Source organism: Dendrobates tinctorius, unplaced genomic scaffold (assembly GCF_039654945.1).
Source record: "Dendrobates tinctorius isolate UK_male_01 unplaced genomic scaffold, ASM3965494v1 ptg000071l, whole genome shotgun sequence".
NCBI lineage: Eukaryota > Metazoa > Chordata > Amphibia > Anura > Dendrobatidae > Dendrobates > Dendrobates tinctorius.
Genome location: NW_027361739.1, coordinates 23,427,926 through 23,446,234, shown reverse-complemented (window position 1 = coordinate 23,446,234; position 18,309 = coordinate 23,427,926). Strand labels below are relative to the sequence as shown.

The 18,309-nt window shown below is 46.8% G+C and overlaps 1 long non-coding RNA gene across 1 annotated transcript; it reads right to left on the bottom strand.

Moving 5' to 3' along the window:
- Window positions 1-6,956: 6,956 nt before the first annotated feature.
- On the bottom strand, window positions 6,957-11,533 carry LOC141096089 (uncharacterized). The gene is made up of 3 exons (XR_012233579.1): window positions 10,781-11,533; window positions 8,425-8,556; window positions 6,957-7,593 (listed from the first exon to the last, which is right to left on the bottom strand). It is a non-coding gene; the product is annotated as an uncharacterized lncRNA (long non-coding RNA).
- Window positions 11,534-18,309: the final 6,776 nt, after the last annotated feature.

Below are 18,309 nucleotides of genomic sequence, written 5' to 3'. Positions count from 1 at the left end.
ATGCTTTCTTGCAGGCTATGCAGCATAATCGGTATGGGCAGCAGTCAGTGGTTTCATTTCCAACTGTGCCACCATTGACTCGCTTAACCTCACTACCGACTTGTACTGCATACCACTGCACGGACACCTCTATTCAAAGCCAGGACACCCACCATTACACCACCACAAGTCTGAGTGCTGCTGGTCACTTCACCGACACCACCATGGCAAGCGCTCACCACCGCCACCCCCATGCATGCTTGGAGCACAGCCACAGTAACCACTCCTCAAACGTGGAACAGCCCTGCCACAAATACTATAACATGTACTAGCCCTGCCACCACCACTCCGCAAACCTGGACCATCACTGCTGCCACCAGTCCTCCTGCAAGGACGAGCACTGCCACCGCCACCACAGAGCATCAGCAGCAGCCACAACAGCAGCAGCAGCCACAGCAGCAGCAGCATGCACAGCAGCAGACGGGGGACCCACATTCCGTATTTGCCCCAAGTTCCAGGCGGCGCCAACAATCAAGGCGGACATTGGGACCAAGGAGGTCCAGGCAGGCCAGTTTAAGGAGACAAACAGGACCACTGTAGCTGAACCTCTGTCCTCTCCTCCTAGTGTCTCTACTTCCATTCCCATAACTGGCCTCCCTTCCCCCTCAAGTTTTGTTGCCCCTTCCACTAGAACACCTTCATCGACTATAAGCTGTTCATCTTCACTGCACACCCCCAACTTGCAACCATCTGCCCCCAAACGCTTAAAAAAATAAAGTTTTTTATAATTTTTTTGGTTAAAAAAAAATTTAAATTTCTGGTTCACCATAACAAAGTTTGATTAATGTTTTGGTGCCACCTACACACACTGCGCCGTATGCACAATGCGCCTTAAACTTTGCAAGGTGTCATAAAAAATGTTTTGAGGATTGGCTGTTTTTACCATCCTCATTTCACTTATTGTGATACTAGGCAAGAGGGATTATAGATATACCTTGTAATTAACAACATACACTTTTACGTGTGTGTTGAATCCACTGATGGGTAAAATACACATCATATGTTCAATACCCAGGCCTAGTATAATAACTAGAGTTGACCGACTAGGATCTGGTTTCATGAAACAAAATTTTTTTCAAATGAAACTGGTCAAACTAGGGAAAAAAAAGTCGGAGTTTCGTTCGAAACCCTACCACAATGTAAGTTAGTGGGAAATAAAAGTCGGCATTGAGCGGATTACATTCATCCACTCAATGCTGACTTTCATTCCCCATTGACTTGCATTGGGGTCGGGTTTTGGACAAAACTCCGACTTTTTTTCCACTAGTCGGACCAGTTTCATTTGAAACTAATTTTATTTCATGAAACCCGATCCTACCAAAGTCGCTCAGCTTTAATCATAACTATTTATCAATCATGGCCAGGTTAATACACGTATGATATTTAACCTGCAGTGTCACGTACGTACCAATATATTTCACGCAGACTAGCGATGCTGCAGTCTAACTCATATGTGTATTTACCTGCCCAGGTGTGAGAACATCATGAATTCACAGGTATACATGGGAAGTTGTTTATTTTATTGGAGTGTAAAAAACATAGTGCACTCGGTACAGGTATCAAAACAGGTTTTTTATTAACATACACACACGAAACCATTTTTACACCATTTCATCTTCCCAGTGCACCCGTCCTACATCAGAGATAATGTAGGCCGCAAATTGGTCCCTCATTTGGCCAACTTCATCGGATGACCTGAGAGGATGCCGAGTAATTCAGGCAATGGGTTAGGAGCAGCATCATCGAGTTCAAAGGTCAGGTGCTCTTTAGCCATCACAAAATTATGTAGAACCACACATGCCTTCACCATCTCATCTACTGTTTCAAGTTTAAGATTAATGGCTGTGCCGAAAATTTGCCATCTGGAGACAAGAATCCCAAAAGCACACTCTACAGTTCTTCTGGCCCTGGTCAGCCTGTAATTAAAGATTTTTTTGGTGTGGTCCAAGTCACGGCTGGAGTAGGGTTTCAGTAGGTTTGCGCACATTTGAAAAGCCTCATCCCCAACCATTACAAATGGCAGTGGCGGAGCTTCGGTGTGGGGAAGAGGCCGTGGCATAGGGAGATTAAATTGGTTGCCATACAACCTCCGGCCCATGTCCGAATTTTTAAAAGCCTGGGAGTCATTACCACGGCCAAATGCTCCAATGTCCACTGCTACAAACATACATCCAGCATCCGCAATGGCCATGAGTACTGTTGAAAATTACTTTTTGTAATTATAGTACTCAGATCCAGTTCTTTTGGGTTTGATGATCCGTATGTGTTTACCATCAACAGCTCCCAAACAGATGGGGAAATTGCAGACTGTCCAGAATTTGTCAGCAATTTCCATCCACTTTTCAGCGGTGGGCAGGGGCATAAATTCTGGACAAAGAACATTCCAGAGAGCCCGGCAGGTGTCCGCAACAATTCCAGACAAGGTGGAGATTCCAATACGGTACTGGAAGTGTAAATAATAATAATAATAATAATAATCTTTATTTATATAGCGCCAACATATTCCGCAGCGCTTTACAGTTTAACAGTTTCAAAACACAAGTCATAAGTAACAACGCTAACAATACAATAATTAAAGCAAAATAAGACGAAATAAGACGAAATAAGACGCTCGTGAGAGCGTACAATCTACAATGAGGTGAGGGAGATACAGAGTACAGGTGTGTATTTACAATGGTGTATTTACAATGAAGGTCCAGCCATCTTGCAGGAGTGAAGGATGGATGGAGATAGTGAATGGGCTACGCACGCACACTTACACAGAGAATGACTTTGATTAGTGAATGTGATGGGCCGCTCTGAACAGGTGTGTTTTGAGGGAGCGCCTAAAACTATGCAAATTGTGGATAGTCCTGATTTCTTGGGGTAGAGCATTCCAGAGGATAGGAGCAGCACGGGAGAAGTCTTGGAGTCGGGAGTGGGAGGTACGGATTAGTGCAGAGGTTAGTCGAAAGTCGTTTGCAGAGCGCAGCGATCGGCTAGGCCGATAGACAGAAATGAGAGAAGAGATGTAAGGGGGTGCCGCACTGTGGAGAGCTTTGTGGGTGAGAACAAGTACTTTGAATTGGATCCTATAATGAATGGGCAGCCAATGTAAGGACTGGCGAAGAGCGGATGCGTCCGAGTACCGATTACCCAGATGGACGATCCTGGCTGCTGCATTGAGTATGGACTGGAGAGGGGATAGTCGAGTGACGGGGAGGCCAATTAATAGAGCGTTGCAGTAATCCAGGCGAGAGTGGATCAATGCAACAGTGAGGGTTTTTGTTGTTTCCATAGTGAGAAAAGGGCAGATTCTAGAGATGTTCTTTAGGTGTAAGCGGCAAGAGCGGGCAAGGGATTGTATATGGGATGTAAAGGAGAGATTGGTGTCAAACATAACACCCAGACAGCGCACCTGCTGCCGGGGTGTTATTGTGATACCACCCACAGAGAAGGAAATGTCAGATTTAGGGAGGTTAGTAGACGGCGGGAGCAGAAGAAGTTCAGTTTTGGAGAGGTTGAGTTTCAGATAGAGAGCGGACATGATATTGGAGACTGCGGACAGACAGTCACTGGCGTTCTGTAGTACAGCGGGGGTAAGGTCGGGGGAAGACGTGTATAGTTGTGTGTCATCAGCATAAAGATGGTACTGAAAGCCAAATCTGCTGATGGTCTGTCCAATTGGGGCCGTGTAGAGAGAGAAAAGAAGGGGGCCAAGGACTGAGCCCTGAGGTACCCCGACAGCAAGAGGAAGAGGAGATGACGTGGAGCCAGAGAACAAAACACTGAAGGAGCGGTCAGAGAGATAGGAAGAGAACCAGGAGAGTGCAGTGTCCTTAATGCCTAGTGACTGGAGACTAGAGAGTAGGAGATAGTGGTCAACAGTATCGAAAGCTGCAGATAGGTCAAGAAGAATGAGCAGAGAGTGGTCACCGTTACGTTTTGCTGTCAGAAGGTCATTGGTCACTTTGATGAGTGCAGTTTCAGTCGAATGTAGGGGGCGGAAGCCGGACTGTGAAGGGTCTAGAAGGGAGTGAATGGAGAGGTAACGGGTAAGGTGGGAGTAAACTAGGCGTTCCAAAAGTTTAGAGATGAAGGGGAGATTGGAGACTGGTCTGTAGTTGTTTGTGCAGGATGGGTCGAGAGCAGGTTTCTTTAGTAGTGGAGTAACGATGGCGTGTTTGAAGGAGGATGGGAAAATGCCCGAGGAGAGGGAGAGATTAAAGATTGTAGTTAGGTGGGTTGTGACGACTGGAGAGAGAGACTGGAGGAGATGTGAGGGAATGGGGTCGGTAGTGCATGTAGTCGGACGAGAAGAAGAGAGGAGTCTGGAGACTTCTTCTTCTGTTATGGGATCAAATGTGGAGAGTGAGCCAGGGGAGATGTAGGAAGGGATGGGAGTCACAGCACTTGGTGGTTGGGAGCAGATTTCTTGACGGATATTATCTATTTTTTCTGTAAAGTGGGAGGCCAGGTCATCAGCACAAATGTCTGTGATAGGGGCTTGTGCTTTTGGCCTGAGGAGGGAGTGAAAAGTGTCAAAAGGTTTCTTGGGGTTGTTGGCTAGTGAGGAGATCAGGGTGGTGAAGTAGGTCTGTTTGGCAAGGTGAAGGGCAGCGTTATAGGTTCTTAACATAAATTTGAAGTGGATGAAGTCTTCTGGTGTGCGGGTTTTTCTCCATAGGCGTTCAGCACTCCTGGAGCATCGCTGGAGAAGTTGAGTTTGCGATGTGAGCCAGGGCTCTTTTACTCTGTGTTTGGAGGTTCTGAGGGTGAGGGGAGCTACTTGGTCAAGGGTACTTCTAAGAGTGTCATTGTAGTGATGAACAGCCAGATTAGGACAGGAAAGAGAGGAGATTGGGGACAGAGATGAGTGTAGGGAATCTGAAAGTGTCTGAGGGTTAATAGCTTGTAGATTTCTGACTGTGTGGTAGGTAGGAATGAGCTGGGGTGGGCGAGGATTTGTGAGCGTGAAGGAGAGAATGTTGTGGTCAGAGAGTGGAAGCGGTGAGTTGTTTAGGTGGGAGATTGAACAGAGCCGGCAGAAGACCAGATCAAGGGTGTTACCATCCTTATGTGTCTCAGAGGTTGAAAGCTGTGAGAGTGTAGTGAAGATAGGGTCTCTCCAGTCGCTAGGAATCTGCGAAAGAGAGAGAGAAGTAAAATTAATATTTCTGTATATGATTTTTTAAAACTATAAAATAAAAAATTAGTACATTTACGAAAAATAATTTTGCCAGGTTTTGAATAGTACATGTAAAAAAAAAAAAAAAAATCAGACCCCACCCCTTGGTTTTTAAATATTACGTACCGTAATGTTGCCAGGAGCCGTTTCTCAGGAGGAATCGCACGACGGAGCTGTGTGTCCTGTCTCCGGATGGATTCTTGGACAAGAGCAAGCAAATCCCTGAAGCTTTCTTGGGACATCTGGATATAATCTGTAAATTTCTCCGGGTTTGCCTGTAGCTCACTGTAGAGGGTGTGGTACGCCCCACGGCTCTCCCGGAGTTCAACAATCGGATGTATCCACATACGCCGCCGCTGCTGTTTTCGCTGTCTCTCTCTCTTCCTTTGTTCATGGCAAGCAACTGCATATGCAATAGCCATCGCGATGTCCAAGCGCAGATCCATGTTGACACGAGAAAAATCAAGCAAATGTGAAGAATACTGTACACAGGGTCAATATATTAACATACCACACTGCCACTGATGTCCCATTGGTGGTGTGCGTTGCAAGATTGTTATCTAGATTTTTTTTGGTGAGGAAAAACAATGTGCAAAAAAATGCAAACACACTGAAAACGCATACAAACGCTATGTTTTTTCCTGCATGCGCATAAAAATCCAGGAAAAAACCGCAGCGTTTGTATGCGTTTTTTTCATGTGTTTGTGTGCGCAAAAGACGCACTGCAAAAAAACGCAAGTGTGAAAGTAGCCTATGAGAGCCAGAACGAGGCTGTCATAGACTTGAACTGAAAAGTGTCCTCTGGCTCGACTGCAAACACTGGAGCTGCAGGCAAGCCACAATCTGCTAGTGCCCCTCTGGAGCAGCGGTTATAAAAGGTGAAGATGGCAGCAGGTAAGTATCAGACTAAGTGCAGGGATCTTAGATTTATAGCACGGCTCCTGCGGTAAAATTTAAAAAAAAGGCCGCAGTGGTGCTTTAAATCAGGTTACCATGTAAAGTGAAGACTGTTGTTATACCCATAGCTTAAACATAACCTTTACCTCTTAATCAATACAATTAAAAACATCAACAATTTGACCTTTTTGTGGACGGGGTCGGCCACGGCTTTTATTATTCTCTTTATCAACAAACTTTTAACCATTCTCTCATATTTCTATCAATTTTTAAAACTCTCCAACACGGTATGTACCTCCGGACTCCCGGAGGACAAGTACGTCGTTGGAACAAACTGAGAACTTGTACTTTTTCACCGCCAGCCGTGGCTTCACATTTCTCCATCTCTTCTGTCCTTATTATTTGACAATTGACACAGAAAAAAATGAACCAAAAGAAAATCATAACTTATCATATTTGTTAGGGAGGGTGGGAGGTAAACGCTGTCAGCGGTATGCGGTGAAGAGGAAAGGCACAGGGATGAGAAGAAACTTATACCCCGAACTATTCCATATACTTAACTAGGCAGGGGTATAAAAAGGGGAGGAGAAACAAAAGGGGGCATCAATCCTATAATAACATACCACCCAGTAACTCTGTCTCCCCCCCCACCTTTACACAGATAAGCTTTCCCAATTTAACTCATCGCATACCTCCACTTATTAGAGAACTGAGGGAAAGGGGGTTATCTCGCACTTTACCCTCAGTCAGGGACCACTTCCTTATACAGCTTGTGGTCCTACAGACTGTTATTATACCCATAGCTTAAACATAACTTTTCCCTCTTAATCAATACAATTAAAAACACCAACAATTTGACCTTTTTGTGGGCAGGGTCGGCCACGGCTTTTATTATTCTTTTTGTTTATCAACAAACTTTTAACCGTTCTCTCATATTTCCATCAATTTTTAAAACTCTCCAACACGGTATGTACCTCCGGACTCCCGGAGGACAAGTACATCGTTGAAACAAACTCAGAACTTGTACTTTTTCACCGCCACGAAGGGGCTGGTGTATCCTTACACCGAGCCCCGACCCACACAATAACAATAAGGCTTGCTCGACCCCGTCCGTTCCACAGCCACCGCATCTCTGGCACCCTGCCAGGTTGCCCAGGGTATTATCTAAGACCAGACCAGTATGGCCTCATCAAATAAACTCAACCATCGACCAATGTCAGCTTCCATTAATGTCATTAATTCGACACTTTTGGGAGAGCACAAATCGTTTCCTCCAGCATGGATGACTAAAATTACCGGCGAACGAGCAAGCCTGCTGAAGTCCATTATTTCGGACAGCACCTGAAACCACATCAGACCGCTCATTCCTCTCCAAGCTATGTCAACGCCAAGAAATCCGAGGGTCTTGCCACCTGGTCTTGAAGCAGCACGTTGAGATGCCCAGAGAATATAAGAATGCCCGATAATGAAAGCTGTAGTACACCGTGGACCTAAAACAAATGATAATAACAACAATAATTCGGGTCTGATATATGAGGCATAGCAATCGAACTTCCATCTCCCTAACCGCCTAACCTCCACATTCGACAAACCCGCACGAGCCTCATCGCGAATACTGAAGGAATGTGCACCGAATTCTTGGGGAGGCGAATAGCCTAATGCCGACAGGCACTGCTTAGAAACCATATGAATTTGATAGCGAGTCAAAGGGGTCCCGTCTATGTGCAATAAAAAATTAACACCACACTTTCTAACCGACAGGAATGGCGCGACCACATGAACAGGGCATGTAACGTTGCAGGCCCAGTTAAGGGGCAGCCAGGCCCCCCATCTAAACTGGTCGGTTTTAGATCTGTAAACACGAATCCTTACTTTACTATTGGCTACTATGACATCGTCATAACGCAAACCACCCGACTTATTTTTTGACAGAGCAACAAGCTCGCAAAGACGCAAAGCACCAAAATGGCTAGGCAAAAATGGAGCTGCACACTAGAGATTCGAAAACGGTTGGAAAACGCTATGGGTTGCCGATATGATACCCTTGAGCAGGTTATGGGATACCTTAAATTCCCTAACTACCCGTTCTTTCCTCCAGCCTTTTAGTGCCTGCCGAGCAATGAACGCATTAGTAGCGTCGTAAAACCCACGTAACCATGAATGGAAACTTAAACCCGCCAATCTGCAATGGGCTACTACGTGAGATACTCCAGATTTTCTTAGGTAATTTAGGTACCTTACTATTCATGACTGAAGAAATCTCGGATCATTCAAAGCCATTGACTTGCCCAACAGTACACACCACTCTCACCACGCCTTACCATAATTGTTCCAAGACGCAGGTGCCACTGATGCTGTCACGAGAGACATCACACTTTCTCCAGGATCTTCCACATCTGTGAAGGGCATTTCCTGCCCTCCCGGTCTGCAACTGGCATTAGACGATGAAATTCCTTCCAAATAAAACGGGACAATGCGTCAGCACAAACATTTTGTATACCTGAGACATGCCGCGCCCTAAACCATATGTTGTCCTGAAAGCATCGAAGCACTAGATGCCTAAGCAAAGCCAGAATTGGCTACGAGGACGATGTCACATGATTGATGGAATGAAAAACACTTGCATCGTCGGACCAGAAGCAAACACATCTAACGCGGAAAGAATCACCCCCAAATTTCAACTGCCACGACTATTGTGAATAATTCAAGGAATGTTATGTCTTTGCACACACCACCGGTCCGCCATTCATCCATCCATTTGCAAGCACACCATTCAAGTCCAAAAATGGCACTAAAACCAACAGTGCCCGCAGCTTCTGTGAACAAAGACAACTCCCCATTTGATACCTCTGCGTGTTGGCAAAAGGTGAGGACCTGCTCAAACGAATGTGGTGTCCAGGTTGGGTAAGGCCCTTGGCAGCGAGTGACAATCGCCTTGAAAAAGCCCTCCCCACTGGCATTACTCTGCAGGCAAAATTGAGCAAACCTAAAAGGGACTGCATCTGCTTCAATGTTACCTTTTTAACTCCGACGAAGTCACCGATTACGGATAACATCTTTTCAACTTTATCCGGCTGGAGCCTAAAAACCATCTCAACAGAGTCAAGTTCAATACCTAAAAAGGATAACCGTGTCACGAGGCCTATTGTTTTTTCTTTTTTTTTTCTTTTTTAAAAGGGGGGCATCGAATTTCCCATCAACTACCGGAAGGAATCTAGCATCATTTGACATTGGCTGCTGTCTCCGGGGGAAACAAATAGAAATTGCCCAGGTAGTGTGTAACGGTGCTACAACTTGTCTCATAACGAATAGCCCATTCGAGGAAAGAACTGAACAATGCAAATTAGTAACAAGATATTGCACATACCATGGGGAGCCAGGTGTCATAATAAAATTCCCCATCCTGGGAGCACCCCAGAAGGTGGTAGCAATCTGGATGCACGAGAAGCAGGCGGAAATCGGATTCAATGTCCGATTTTGCCATCACTGCGTCTTGGCCGGCCCTCTTTAGCAGGGCCACTGCACGATGATCAAATGACAGGTACGTCACCGAGCAGTCTTCCTTTGCTATTCCATCGTGTACCGAAGAACTCTTCGGATGCGACAGATGCTGAATTAAACTCAATTTGTGTGAAATGGAGTTTGTGTGGCTCTTTCTAGGCACTTTCCTGAGGGGGGAAATCCGCAGATTTGGAAAAGGTAATGCGCTAAATGGCCCAACTATGCTACCCACCTCAACCTCCTTTCTGATTTTCTCTCATAGAATTGCGGGGGTTCCAATAGCTGACCTTAGGTTGGGAGCAAAAATTGGGAGTTTGGAATAAACAAAAAGAATGAAATAAACTAACATAAATCCCACCCATAGGGCAGCAGCAACCAGTTTATTGGGTAAAGGTCTAGCCAAAGGCCCATCACTTCTATGTTCATTGAAGTCTTTCCCCTCGGTAGCCGAGTTCTGCCTGTTTTCCTGACTTAGTACATCTGACTGCGGTAGAAGGCCCACCGCAGACTGAACATTCCTGCCGGTACTTACAAGCACCGTAGAATCGACAGTGGCCCTCATTATACAGCAGTATGCCTCAGGTCACCGAACGGCTGCTGCACCTTGGGAGTGAGTTGCCAGTAGCAATCGCAAACTGAAACAGGTTAACCCTCTGGGAAGTTATGAGATGTAACCACAGATCAGTTGCTTAAACCACAGCCGATATCAGGTTGGAGCTCCAACCTACGGCGAACTATTCATCGTACCGGTACCAAACACTACCACCGGAGGATTTACATACATTGTACACAGAATCCAAATAGATAAATAACTCCGTGCAGCGCTCCTCTTGCCCATAACACAGCCAAGGACGGCAAAGGCTTAAAGCCAGTTGCTCATTGTACGCACTACCTTCGGACGTCGGTCGAACATGCGATCGCCAACCGATGGTCTGCACTCCTTATCGACGGTGTGCTGGTCGGTAGAATTTCAAGACCAACTGTCAACATACTTATCACAAATTTTTTCTTTGTTTTCGGCGATCAAGTGAGATCCCAGTGGGCCAACTCTGCAGAAAAAGGCTAGGCTACCGACACCGCAGGCGACGATGGAGGGGGTGGTTCACACTTCGACAAAAACATCTCCAAAAAGCAGCCAACCACCCTCCTCTCATGCCCCAGCAAAGTTAAACTCACCGGATTCTGTTGCAGCATTCTGAGTCCCATGCAGGGAATTTGGTACCGCGCGTGCCTGGCTGGCACCGTGAAATGACCCTCTGGTCGACACTGGCAATTTCCGCCGTTGGCTCACTCTTCTTCGAAAACTACCCAATGTAGATGGTAACATCCACTTGATGATCTTGAACTCCTTGACCTCCTGCTGCTATGGGACCAACCACGGCAGCGTCTCCAATCCAATGACCTGCTCCTATCCCTTCTGCCAGGCCTTCTTGACCTGGGACGCGACCTGTCACTGACCTCCTACGGTACCTGCCCGAGGCAGTACCTGGAGCAAATCGGGGAATGACTGCCTGAGTGTTATGCTGAGTTAATTGTGGGGGCAGGGGCTGCAGTGTTTCAGAGGCTTCCTGGTAGCTGAACGGATCTTCATTTGAATGTTGCTCACCAGGGGCTGCAAACTGTGCTGTGGCTTGAGTTGCAGGAAGGGTTAATAAATCCTCACTTGCAGATGAACTCTGCCTGTTACCTACATTCAGATCTGCAGCATGCTGTCCATCACAAGCTCTTGAAGACAACTCCTGCACAATCAAAGATGGTGCTGGGATAGAGGGGGGTGTGTCCTATTCTTCCGCTCTCTCAACAAACCTAACCTTCCCATGCCTGTTATCAGTTCCTACCCTGCCCCTTGTGTGCTCTGAGACTCGTAACTCAGGACTAAGGCTAGCTTCAGACTAGCATTTTTGCCCGCAGCGCTCGGCGTCACTAAGCCTCGCCCCCTGCCACGCCCCCTCCGATCATATCCGTCTAGTGTCGCACATCGCTGCATGCGATCTCCTCACCATAGCTTTAGCATAGGGTGCGCAGACCGTGCGCTAGTAGGATTTTGCATGTGCTGCGCCCTTTTGATGGTGCGCCGAGGTGCGCCGAACGCACCATGTTGCATTTTGGTGCGCTCGGAGCACCGTCAAAAGGGCGCAGCGCACGCAAAATCCTACTAGCGCACGGCCAGTGCACGGTCTGCGCACCCTATGCTAAAGATAGGGTGTGCAGATAGCATGCAGTGATGTGCGATACTAGGCGGAGATGACCGAAGGGGGCAGAGCTTAGCGGCGCCGTGTGCTGCGGGCAAAAGCGATAGTCTGAAGCTAGCCTAAAGCCCCCGTTACACACTGCGATATCGCTAGCAATATCGCTGTAAAGTCACCGATTTTGTGACTTTGCAGCGATATTGCTAGCGATATCGCTGCATGTGATACTTACCTCCGACCGGCTCCCCCGCTGGTTATCGCTGATCGCGCGAGAAGCTCCTGGATCATTCCTCATCGGCCACTTCCTGCTGTGACGATGAGCGACGCGTGGAGCCGGTCGGGAGGACGTCAGGATCGCCGTGTCTGACAGGTAAGTAGCGATCCCCGTCCCCTGCGATTTCGCTGGTGAGATCTGCCTGTGTGGCAGCTCACTAGCGACCACCTAGTGATGCACCAGCGATCCTAACCGCGTCATATCGCTAGTCGGGATCGCTGGTGAGTTGCTAGGTGTAACGGTACCCTAAGACACTGAGGAGGATGAGAGAGGCTCTCAGTCGTCTGCCAGCAGCTATTTGTTGGTTTACAGAGCCAGAATCCTGGGGGGGGGGTCCCTAAGAAAAGTAAACACATGCTGAATAAAACCCTGACCTTCTACTGCTAACCTGGTCTTAATAGCAGCCATTAATTCCTCATCAGCCATCACGCTGGTAGCCATATGCAACGCTGTCAGTGGTATCTGGTGAAGAGGAAAGGCAAAGGGATGATGTAGGTAACAGCAGGTTCGCAGGATGCAGTGACGAGACACGAGACTGAGTGTTGTTTTGGAAAATAACGTTTATGAACTGGAGCTGCTAGGGCTATACTGAGCAACCAAAAAGGGGTAATACTAATTGTCCTCGCAGGGACTCAACAACAATAACAACACTTTTCTTTAACGAGAATGTGACTGACCCAGCAAGGCCAGCTACTATGGGGCCAGGAAACGGCCAACTACGGGTCCTTATTTCCTAAAGTCAACTTATCCTTCCTGACATCCCTCAGTGTCGCTGGTGTGGCTGCTTTGGTGTCACTGATGTGGCTGCTTTGATGTCGCTGATGTGGCTGATTTGACGTCGCAGCCGCTGGGCCCAGCTGTTGAGGAACTGTGGTAGTTTTCAGGTGTCCAGCACCCAGGAGAAGTTGGGGCACAACAGGCCCTAAGGGAGTCTTTTGTTGCGGTAACCCCCTGTAGCCACAGCAGGGTCCCGTTCGTTAGCGAGTCCACGGGGACTCCAGTCCCCCCCAAGCAGGGTAGTGACGTAGTCTGGAAGAGTGGCGGTTGGTAGGCCATGCGCACGGACTGGGCCTGTGCAAAGAGTCTCTCCGTAGGCGAGGAGCAGGCCCCAACTCCCAACTGTAGCAGGGTAATGGCAGCCCTGGGCAGTGATGCCCAGGCCGCAACTGTGGACTGTAGTGGGGCGGCAGTGGGCAGGCTGCCACTGCGGGCAGGATTGAAGTGGCAGCGGCCGTGGGAGACAGCGGACAGGCCGCAACAGGCTGGAGCACAGCGGTACCGGCTGCGGACGACCGTGGGCAGGTCGTGTCCCCGACTTGACGGGGGGTGACAGTCTCTGGTCGGTAAGTTCGGTACCTCCTCTCTGACGGGCACTGAGAATCTCCTATCTGCTGTCATTCTCCCCTCTGGTCACCGTTGGCCGCTGTAGCTCTCTCACAGTCCCACATCCTCTTGTTCAGTGTTTGGCGTGCCACCAACTGTCTCCCCTGCGCACCCCCTGCTCCTTTTATACTCGCCCCTTCCCTTGCTGCCCAGTCATGCTCAGTCATCTGCTCTCCCCCTCTGTTCCCCGGGTACTGTTTCCCTAGGAACCCAGATGGCGGTCCCCTTGGTTCCGGCCCAGACTACCTATGGGGGTCCTCCTCCCTACAATGAGGAGAACCTTATACCCCGAACTATTTCATATACTTAACTAGGCAGGTGTGTAAAAAGGGGAGGAGAAACAAAAGGGGGCATCAATCCTATAATAACATACCACCCAGTAACTCTGTCTCCTTCCCCACCTCTACACAGATGAGCTTTCCCAATTTAACTCTTCGCATACTTCCACTTATTAGAGAACTGAGGGAAAGGGGGGTAATCTCCCACTTTACCCACAGTCAGGGACCACTTCCTTATACAGTTCATGGTCCTACATGAACAATATGTGGGCATCTTGCATGTGTGACCCTCTGAACTGAGCCATGGGGCCAGATGTTATGAATCACATTTTCTTTTACATCATGTGGATGGCTGAGTTTGTGTACATTACTTATTTGAGGAAAGATGGCACCAAGGTGCACTAGAAGAAGAAAATAAGCCAGGGGAGGCAATGCGATTCTGTGGGTAATGTACTGCCGGAAATCCTTGAGTCTAGGCATTCATGTTGGTGTTAGTAGTTAGGTACCTATCAAACTAACTGGTTCCAGACCAAATAAGTCTCTTTATTGAAAATTCATTCCCTAATGGAAGTGCTCTCTTTCAACAAGATAATTCATAATTTAAGAGTGGTGGACTGTGCTCCTGTGTTCCTTCCCCTGAAGACACTATTTGCGTCATATAGATAACGTCATGCATTATATATGTGTGTTTGTCATGTGAAATGTAACTTGGTGCTGTGGTTATAGTGTATATTGTGAATAGACTGTGATACGGTAGTGAACAGCATAGGGTTATGATATAGATTAGGATCTAGGGCATAGGATAAGGATAATAAGCTGAGAACATACTGGTGAAGGAAAGTAACTAGTTAGCTGAATATATAGGATAAAATACAGGTGATGTTTTGCTTGTCTCACATTGGGAGGGGGCTAGTGCTATTGAAAACAGGCACTTCCTGCTAGTTAGATAGGGAAGTGTACAGTAACCAAGGTCAAGTTCAAATGCAGTGGGCTGCTAGTGCCAGTATGGATCTACCGTTCATGGTAGTGGGAGGCCTTACTAGAATTCCTTACGTAAGTTCCTGCTACATCCAGGGCTCAAGGCTCGGTGCAGGTTCTGTGAAGAGTTCCTTATCCTTTGCCGTACATAGGACGATGGACGCGGAATAAGATGGGAAGGTAGCGGATCCAGGGTGCACTGCGGGAATGGAGGAAGCCGTAAGCATATAGATAGTCCAGGATGAACAGATGGTGCTGCTGAGTACGCACTGTACTATGGAAATGGGAACTAAGAAGTGTTGTGCCCAATACTGTGTGTTACAATCTGATGAACTTGAACTGCCTAGTAAACTTCTGCTTGCTGAAGTGAACTGCATGTCCCCTGAGATGTGTGCGGCGACTCCTGAAGATTGAGGCATGGAGAAAGCATAGACCTGTGTCCTATAGGTGAATGTGATCACCCCACACAAGGCAGCACATTGGAACTGGGACACAATTTTCCTATAAAGTGTCAGGGCGTGATGGAGCAGCAGCTTTGTCAAGGCTACTGCCCGCAGTAGTCAGATATCAATACATCTTGGGTCAGGGCTTTATCAGTGGCACAAGAATGACTTCCACAATATTGGTGTTAAAGGACGTACTGGAGGTTGTGTATAGAGTTGAGAGAATTTGTTCGGGTCCTCGCTTATTCGGCAAGCTATAGTGCTTACCGAATAAGCTATAGAGGGAACCCGGATACTGATCAGCTGATTGGTGCCACAGCTGTGTGCATCTGGATTCCCTATGCAGCTTATTTTGCCTGTGCATTGGGCTCTCTATGCATGTGCTGTGACTGTGACCCAGCAGTTACACATGCAGCTGTAGTGCCGATCAGCTGATCAGTCGGCGTGCTCCATGTATCCGGGTTCCCTCTGCAGTTTATTCGGTAAGCACTATAGCATGCCGAATAAGAAGGGACCTGAACAAATTCTCTCAACTCTAGTTGTGTAGACCTACACGGTCAATATGGATTTTACTTAAAGCTATTCCTATGAGTCAAGTCTAAGGGACTCCCTAGAATTCACCTGGGTCAGTAGAGGTGATTATCCCTTCTAAAGTCAAAGTCACCTTGGCATTGGCTGAGGTCAATGATGTTTGGTGTTATTTGCCCTTTAACAAAAGGAAATTCACACAAAAAGCACAAATTTATTACTTATGCCTCATCGCATAAGGCGATATTCATATTTTGTGCTACTCCATGCAGGAGCAAAGAGTATGCCTGCGTGCACAGGCGAATGAGTGCACAAAGACCTCAGTGCTACCACAAAGTCTTGCACTTATTCTTGGCCAAAGGTGAGCCCGGGGGATGCCAACACGAAAAATGACCCAAGTGGTAAGTCCAAAGTCAGATCCAAAAGAGTTGGTAAGTGAAGGGTGCTTATTATAAATAATCCAAGGGGCCCCAGTAGTTACGCCCCTGTTACTGGGTCAGTCAAAGTGTATCTAGATGATTTTAGGAAGACGTGATTGTGTGAATCACTGGCATTAAACAAAGTATGAGCCTGACTTCTGTAACAGAGTGATAGATACACAGGGAATATTAAGAAGTGTTATTAAAACCCCATTAAAGTCTCATTTTTCTAAAGTGGCAACGTGAAATGAAGACGAGTATATTGTTGATACTGCAGCTAAGAATTAGAAGCCGTATTTTTTCAATGTCTTTAAGATCAGATGGCTGTGACCAGAAAAGCTGAACCCTTGAAGATTTATGCACAATCCTTATTCTAAAGAGAAGCTATGGAAATTAATGCTGTGCTCTGACCTGCTCTGTGCTCGCGTCAATCATAGCTCCGTCCATTAGATGTCTAATCTCCAACTAACATCGATTTTTTTTTCCCCTCCTAAACCAAGTTTGCAATATCAAATTTCAACATTTAATATAATTACTCTGCAATTCATTGCTTGACTTCTTGGATCCTTCCAGCTTGTGCTCTGTGTATTCATTGCTGGGAGATAAATGAGGAACGATGATTATATAATAACTTTCATACACTCTGGCCCCAGTATAGACATTAGAGGAGATGTGGTGGTGAGGCCGGCAGAGATTTATCGATGAGTCTTTTGGTGCAACGTGGTAGGAGAAGAGGTTTAAATCATGGCTGACCCTCAGAACCAGCGCAGCGGTGACTAAAACTGTGATTAAACCACTTCTTAAATGCAGACCCCTGAGACCATCAAAGGAACGTCTGAGGCATTTGTCTGGCTAATAAGTTTTCAGTGAAGTGCGGGGGCTCATCATAAGTACATTAATATTTTATGAAGGTTTCATAGAGGAAATAAACCAGGATCAGACAGTACGAGGCCAGTCACCTTTAGCTGGAACTATGATGTTCTTGAGATGTTTTGTTTAATAGATAGAAAGACATACAGGCAGACAGATAGATAGATAGACAGACAGATAGCTATAGGATAAATAGATAGATGAGAGATAGTTAGATAGATATGTTAATGTGTGGCGCCCTACGTCTTTATCGCCACAAAAGGGTTAAATATGTACTGTTTTGTATGTGTTTTGTGAGCAATGGGAGTTATACTTTCTCTGCTAGAGACTAGAACACACACCCAGAATTTACCTCACTCCCTTACTTGTCTGAAGCTTAGAGCTTTTCAGACATACCGTAACTGGGAGGGGGAGGAGTCAAGTTGTTGTTTTCAGTGAAGAAGAAGAAGGAGGAAAGATGGAGAATGCTCTTGGAAGCCATGCCATGTGCTCCCTCCAGGAGCAAAGCTAATAAGCATCAGGAAATCAGCCCCTAGGCCATCCATGCATTCAGAGCAGGGTGATAAGCTGAGAGACTGTGTGGATTTATACAACCAACAGCAGAGTGTATTTCCCAGGGAATACTGCAGTAAACTAGTATCAGTGAAGGATTGTGCAAGAAGGAACTTGAGCTGCTTCACACAGGATCCAAGCTGCAAGTTGCCAAAGGATGAAACACACAGTAAGTAGTGCTATACTGGAAGTTTATAAACTCCAGGAAGCCATGGTCCCTGAAGGGATTAGAATAGCAGGAAGCATACACTGAGTCACAAGCAGAGTGAAGGATAACTCCCATTCTGAAAAACAGACTGTAACCTGGTAAGAGTTGTAATATCTCCTCTGAACTGTACCTGAACTACAGTAAATGATAAAGTGACTTTCCTTGTCTCCTGCCTTCCACTTTCCTCACAATCTCTGGGTGCCAGCCCTGGTTGGAGGGGGTTAAACATCTGCACTGCCATCAAATCTACCCCGCAGGGATCATCTGCAATGCCAGCTATACTACAGTCGAACACTCCAACTGGCATCACGAATCACTACATAAACTTTATTCCCATTCAATTTTACCCCTTTTACATGACCGCCTGGGGCCACGGACCGGGTCACTGCCACTGTGACTCATCCCTTTAAGACGACCAGCCCAGTACCGAGTATCCCACGGCCTCTGGCGTGTGTCAGATGCCTATCCCAGGCTACATATTTAAAGGGCAAGTAGGATCCAGTACTATTTAAAAACAACCTTAGAGCACAGTCATACGGCCGTAAAAATCGGTCTGAGATCGTACCACAATGCTCAGAATGTT